Source organism: Adiantum capillus-veneris, chromosome 23 (genome assembly GCF_014529385.1).
Source record: "Adiantum capillus-veneris isolate H3 chromosome 23, ASM1452938v2, whole genome shotgun sequence".
Lineage (NCBI taxonomy): Eukaryota > Viridiplantae > Streptophyta > Polypodiopsida > Polypodiales > Pteridaceae > Adiantum > Adiantum capillus-veneris.
The window spans coordinates 74,780,193-74,788,011 of record NC_140953.1 but is presented as its reverse complement, the minus strand read 5'-3'; the positions used below and the strand labels follow the sequence as shown (position 1 = coordinate 74,788,011).

General features: G+C 41.6%; 1 pseudogene; it reads right to left on the bottom strand.

The window, feature by feature from the left end:
• Positions 1-6,242: 6,242 nt before the first annotated feature.
• Positions 6,243-6,677, bottom strand: LOC147427998 (uncharacterized; annotated as a pseudogene).
• Between the last annotated feature and the right edge of the window lie 1,142 nt (positions 6,678-7,819).

The window sequence follows — 7,819 nt, the reverse complement described above, 5'->3', positions numbered from 1 at the left end:
GCTCCAGCTACATTTATGACACTCATGGATAGTGTCTTATGTCCCTATCTTGGAAAACTTATTGTGGTATTCCTTGATGACATTCTCATTTACAGTAAGAGTGAAGATGAACAAATAGAACACTTACAATTAGTGTTTGAACAGCTATAAGATCACATGTTGTATGCGAAGCAAAGCAAGTGTGGTTTCTTTAAAACAGAGATATATTACCTTGGTCATGTGATCTCTTATTGTGACATCAAGATGGACACTGACAAGGTCACTGCCATTCTTTGATGGCTACATCCCAACACGGTTGAGGAGCTTTAAATATTTTTAGGCATGGATGGATTTGAACGACAGTATATCCGTGATTATGCCAGTTTGTTTTCCCTATGATGGACCAACTTAAAGCAAAAGGTAAGACCTTTTCTTGAGAATAAGCACAAAAATGCAGTTTTGAACAGCTCAAGGTAGCTATAGCCACTGCTCCCATCCTAGCAATCGTTGACTCACATAAGCCATTTGTGGTAGAGACCGATAATAGTGATAAAGAAACTAGTGCGGTACTTCTCCAAGAGGGAAGACCTATGTGCCTTTATAATGTCTATGAGAGAGAGCTCTATGCCATAATTCACGCTTTAGGAAAGTGGCGACACTATTTATATGGTGCCGAGTTTGAAGTATTTTCTGACCATGAGAGTAGCAAATAATTTACTACTCAAACGGACTTGAAGGGCCGTAAAGCTAGATGGACAGAAATCCTTCAACATTATGATTGTAAGTTACAATACTGCAAGGGGTGCCAAGTTAATAAGGTAGAGCACATCAAGATAGGTGGCCTTTTACATCCTTTAGAGGTTCCACAAGGCAAGTGGGAGAGTATCTCTATGGATTTTGTAGTAGGACTACCTACTACAAATCGTGACCATGATGCCATATGGGTAATTATACACCGTCTCACAAAGATGGGTCAATTCATTCCCACTAAGACTATGAATAAGACACCTGAATTAGCACGGCAATTTGTAGAGCATATATATATAAACTCTACGGTCTTCCAACTAGTATCGTTAGTGACACAAATCAAAAGTTCAATAATAACTTATGGAGGGATATGTTTCAAAAGTTGGAAAATAAACTTAATCTAGGTACGGCTGATCATCTAGAAATAGATGGTCAAACCAAAAGAGTTAATCAACTGCTAGAGGATATGCTACGAGCATACGTTAGTAAGAAGCAAACCAATTGGGAAGACTACATACCTATGTTGGAATTTGCTGAGCGTCATCAGCTTTGAGCTCTTTCAGAAACTTGGACCAATGAGGACGATCCCAGAGACACACCGGTTGAAAGTAGCATCGGGTGATGAGGTGACCACGTTGTGGTCTATTATAATACCAATCACGGTGCAGGCACACCAGTACACTACAAAATTCCATGTAATGCCACCAAGTAAATCAGCAACGTCGTGTATCTTAGCAGTGTCATGGATGAAAGCTAACAGGGTATTGATTGATTTGGATACTAATGAAGCACTATTCCGAAATGACAACTTTTCAGAACCCTTCTTATCATATAACCAATACATGTCAAGGAGGAAACAAGAGTCAATACAACCGCAAGGATATTGTCAGGGGAACGGAATAATAGAGCTAGACAGCAAAAGGTAGAGAAAGAGATCTTTGTATAATGAATCTTTGCAGACTTTTGATACAACAGACGAGCAATTGAATATGGGTGCACTCCGTTGTACGGCGCTCGAACCTCCCGACCACCCCCGAGCTTCAATCCGCTTGCATGCAGCGTCTCACTCTCACTCGGACTCGGAATCGCACTCTCACTCGCACTCGCAGAAGAGGAGATCTGTGAATCATCCCCGAACGCACCACCCGTCGTGCTTTTATCCTTCTTTTCCTCGAAAAGCCTGCACGATTTTCGCACCAAGTATACCTGCGAGAATAATATAAGAACGTGATCGCTAAGCGATCCGTGAAGGTTAGATTTTTATCATGACACTTTGCACAGATCCTGTTTCACACATTGATTTCTGCATCGCCTACAAAATAGCCAAAAGAATATACTCGTGCAACCAATTCAACATAATAATCAAAGTAAACAAACATAATTATGTACCTTCATAATCTCAATTGCAATAGTCTACCATGAAGAAACAAATCCACTTCTTGGTTGATAGCAAGGAGAGTTGTATGTTGTTGTATGTCTGTCTGTCCCTGTGTATACTACACTGATGCTGTCTGCTATTTCTTTTCATCATAACTTTTACAAACGAACTCAGAACAGAGAAATCCAGGTACTCAAAACGACGGGAATAGGTCTAGTCTACAAGGCTACGTGGACAGAATTGCAAAAAACGTCTTTGTTTGGCTAAAAAGGCAACTTTTAGGTCACGACTCATAAAAGCTCTATTTTTGGGTCTCCACTACTTTTCAATTTATTTTAAGCCTACCCATGCATTTTGAACTAAAACACATAAATATTTATAGTAGCCAATTCTGAAGCATCTAAAAAATCCAAGGGGTCCAGAGGTCCTCTCTCTCATGAGGACTTTGATAAAAGCTAAGAAAGAGAAATTATGTTTTCAATGCTTAGGAAGCGGTCATGGCAAAAAGGATTGTCTCAATGGGAAATTTGCTGGTCATGGCAAGGAGAAACTAGTGCACATGGTGCAACTGCTGCCTCTTGAGTGTTCCTCACGATTCTCTATAGTGGAAGTAACACACACCGAGGTGGTGCATGAATGCTGTCTCACATCTTCCATGTGGCAATAGACCTTTGGATCACATGAGTTAGTACATATGCACGGATCTCTGCAAGGGCACAAGGTGCGCATCTTGGTAGATGACGGTGCTACTCACAATTTTTTCAATTATGGATTGGTGAAAAAACTCAAATTGCCTCAAACTCCAAGTACCCACCACTACAAGGTAGCAATGATGAATGGATATGATGCCGAAGTCTAGGATACTCAAGTCTGAGCTGTCCCGTTGGAGGTGCAAGGCTGCTCCACATCCTTGGAATTTTTGGTTATGAATATGCAGAGGGCAGAGGTGGTTCTAGGTAGGGAATGGTTGCATAGCCTAGGATGTTTGAACCCATGGTGCACATGTGTTGTTGTTAGGAGAGAAGGATGTACCTTCTTCACCACTGATATGTACAGCTAAGCATATATAGCTCATTTCTCATAATGAAATAGATCAAGTTTTATTGTGTTACTCATTGTCCGATTTTCTCTCTAACATTGAATCTGTTGAACATTCCTCAACGCTGCATGCTTCTCTCTCATCTCTTCCACCAATGGCTACTTCCCAACAAGCAAAGTTTGCTCGTGATTTAGAAAAATTATAAAAGGAATTTCATGATGTGTTTCCTAATGATTTGCCACCAAGATTATCATCGACACGATCGGTGCAACATAGCATCGATGTGGTTGCAGATAGTAAACCTGTCAGTAAACCACCCTAACGCATGAGTTACTCTGATGCTGCTGAGGTGGAACGTCAGCTTGCTGACTATCTTAGTAAAGGGTTTATTCAACCCAGTTCTTCACCATGCGCTTTTCCTATCCTATTAGTGAAGAAAAAAGGCGGTAGGATGTGCTCGTGCGTAGATTATCGTGCCTTAAATGCGGTTATTGTTAAGAACAAGTACCCATTGCCACTCATGGATGAGTTGTTCGACAAGCTCACTCATGCTCGTATTTTTATGAAAATAGACTTGCGGTCAGGTTATCACCAAGTACGTATTCGACGTGCTGATATACCCAAAACTGCATTCCGAACAAGGTTTGGACACTATGAGTTTTTGGTTATGCCATTTGGCTTAACCAATGCGCCCGCAACCTTCATGACACTTATGGATAGTGTTTTGAGGGTGTAGTTGGGCAAATTTGTCATCGTTTTTCTCAATGACATTCTTGTATACATTGCTTCTAAAGAAGAACACTTACAACATCTGAGGCAGGTGTTTGAATTGTTACAAACAAATCAATTATATGCCAAGGAATCTAAGTGTGATTTTTTCTGAAAGAAGAAATTCACTATCTTGGACATGTTAATTCAGCTAATGGGCTACATATGGATCAATCCAAAGTGGATACAATTTGGCATTGGCCTTCTCCTATAAATTTGAAAGAGTTACAATTTCTTTTAGGATTTGTAGGTTTTTATCAAAGGTTCATTAAAAACTATGCTAATATTGATGTTCCCATGACGGATCAACTGAAAGGCAAAGGAAAAGCTTTTCAGTGGGGACCCATTCGACATCATAGTTTTGATATGCTCAAGGATGCATTAGCTACAACTCCAATACTAGCTATTGTAGATTCTTTGAAACCATTCGTTTTGGAAATGGATGCCAATGACCGTGCTATTGGAGCAGTCATGTTACAAGATGGGCGGCCAATTGCATTTGAAAGAAATAAGCTTGATGCAGCACAGCAGAACTACTCTACTTTTGAACGTGAACTCTATGCAATAGTGTCTGCTTTAAAAACATGGAGACATTATTTGTATAGTGCTCAGTTTGAGATTGTGTTTGACCATGAAAGCATCAAATGGTTTACATAAGAAACTTGTTTGAAGAATGGGAAAGTCAGGTGGACTGAGATTCTTCAAGAATATGACGCCAAGCTCCGGTATCATAAAGGACGATACAATGTGGTGGCTGACGGACGCTCTTAGTCGTATACCTGGGATCAATTTTCTTGTTCATGGAACTTCTTAATGAATTTTTGGATTTTCTAAAGGAAAAATATGAGCACGATGATGCATATTCCAAAGTGTGGAGCCATGTACAAATGAGGGATCCTTCTCACTCCAATGATGGTAGTGTAGCGTTAACCTCCATACATAGTTCTTCTCTGTCGAGTGATGAACTACAGCGATGGAAGCATTTCACCATCGACAATGGGTACCTATTCCATAAGGGGAGAGTTTGTGTACCGACGGACACAGACCTTCGGCTCCAAACTCTTTATGAATGTCATGATAGTCCAAGTGCAGGGCACCCGAGTATTAGAAAGATTTATGCTCTCGTACGACGACAGTTTTATTGGAGGTTTACATGGCTTTGTTCAAGGTTATGTCTTGCATTGCCAAACATGTCAGGTTAACAAAGTAAAGTGCCTGAAAGCAAGAGGACTCTTACATCCTTTGGAGATCCCCAATGGTAAGTGGGAAAGTATATCTATGGATTTTATTGTGGGTTTACCAACCACCGTATGAGGTCATGACTCAGTATGGGTGGTCGTAGACCGGTTGACTAAACTATGTAATTTTATTCCAAATAAATCAACGATTAAGACTCAAGAAATAGCTAAGTTATTTGTGGAAAACCTATAGAAGTTGTATGGTTTGCCAAGTAACATTGTCAGTGATCGTGATCTCAGGTTTTATAGTCATTTTTGGAGGGTTGTGTTTAAACGATTGGGTACACAACTAAACCTCAGTATAACCAATCATCCAGAAACGGATGGTCAAACTGAACAAGTTAACCAAGTGCTAGAGGATATGCTACGCGCATACGTTAGCAAGAAACAATCAGACTGTGAAGAATATTTATCTATTCTCAAGTTTGCCTACAATCGTGCTACGCATGTCACGACTGGATTTAGTCCTTTCATGCTCATGTATGGTTTTCAACCTAGGTCACCTGTTACAGTGGTATTGGCAACCGAAAAACTTCAACATGGTAAGGATTTTCTCCAAGACCACATGGATATGCTAAAACTCGCTCGTCAGATTATCCGACAAGCGTAGGATCGGTATAAGAAGTACACTGATGAGATACGTCGGCAAGTTAGCTTTGAAGAAGGGGAGGAAGTATTTTTACGTGTACCAGAGCGTTCAGAAAGTCTGAAAACTGGGCCAACACTTAAATTATACCCACGATATTATGGGCCTTTCAAAATACTCAAGCCAGTGAATGATCGTGCCTACAAATTATCGCTACTTACACATGCTAAAAACTCGGCTTTGTTTGATACACACACCTTTCACAGTTTCCAACTGCCTTGGTCTATGATTCGAGATAAATTGTTAGAGGACTGTGCAGCACTGCCAGTTCCTCAACAGAATAACACGATGGAATTCCTCATCGTGATGTAAACATGTAACAAAATGTAATATAGTACTTAAGTTAGAGAGAGAGAGAGAGAGAGAGAGAGAGAGAGAGATTTTCACAATTATGTAGGCAAATGAAATTTCCACTCTGGACCAAGAGAGAAAGAATGGGATGTCCGTTCAAGGATCAGAAAGAGGTATGTTGATGGAGCGAGTGGTCCGGCCAGTCTATGATCAAAGGCAGGGGTTGGCGAAGGCGACATTGACGAGGGAGAGCGGAAGAGTGCCAGCGCAGGGGTAGGTGCGGCCGTAGCGGAGGCCGGAGGAGACGGGTTGGACTTTGACGTTGGGGAGGAGAGTGCAGTGGCCGAAGGTGGGCACGTCCACCTCCATGGCGAAGCGGCTGATGATCTTCTGGTTCCAGCGCCGGTCCTGGCAGGCTGCAATGATGTTGAAGGCCTCACAGGGGCAGTTGTTCACGAGCTCCCACTCGCACAGCCCGGTCGCCACGGGAGTGTTGGTCAGCACGAGGTCGTGCAGCCTGCACTTGAGGGGCGTAGCTGCTTGCACGACGGAGGTCCCCTCCATGATATTTAGCAGCAGCGCCGCCACCATCGCCACTGCGGTGGCCAGAAAAGGAGATCAATAATATTACGACATATGATATGACTATAGCACACAGACGTGGGTTTTTGTATACTTGTAGAATAATAACACAGACGTGCCATATTCTTATACCTGTGCAGAGTTCCACCCTCCCCATTGCCATTGTTGATGATGAAGATGGGTTCTAGCCCTAAATGCTGCTCGATGTGCTCACTGCTGCTTACAGTTTTGCGGGCACTACTATTCCAGCCTTTACAGCACCCGCTTTATATACTCCTAATTACGTCCTCGTAATCCGACCCCACCATACGCCAAGCTAAAATGCCAAATGAAATACTTGTTCCTCATGTTTGTGTGTGTTCCTTGGCTATTGATGTATTCACATGGCTTTACTCCACCAACGTTGAGAGTCATTGCTCCCATGATAACTATAAAGATATGTGAACATCGATCCCGAACCTTCTACGGTTAAACTTCCATGTGGGTATTGGTGTTCTTGTTGGCTACTAATTATAGTGCCATTTATGCTAGTAGAAGGTCACATTTACAATGAGGAAATGGAAACATCCATATTGCTTGACAGCTAGTTGAGTTTGAATATAGTGATTACATGCTTTGATAGCCACTAGGTGTTGATTGATTGATGACTTGACTTGGGGAGTAGTTCGAATGGACCTATTCCCTCTCGGACTTAGTCCTTGATACCAACATTTCTAGGTGAGAACTTTGAGGACCAAGCACTAACACATGCCTTTGTCCACCCAAACATTCTCTTCTTACAGACCTCCTAGCCTACCTTCTCTTGGCCTACCTTGAGGAGACCACTTAACTTGGATGCTCAATTGACTCGTGTGCCAACATAGTCATGCCCTTGTCTTTGTGGCAATATTACTTTCCTTAAAGGAGTGTTTTTGTCCTTAAAAACATTGATCAATGAAATAACTCTCCATAAGAATAGTAATGCTCTCCTCTCTAAACTTGCATCACGTCAAATACTGTCCCACACAATAATTATGTGCTTGTAGCAAAAATCAAATTGAATGATTGCAGTCAATATTTTCACAGGAGATTGTCCCTTCGACCAAGAGAAACCTCTATTTTCTCTACTTAGATCTCAAATTAAGAGTAAAGCCTACCTCAAGTGAGATGCT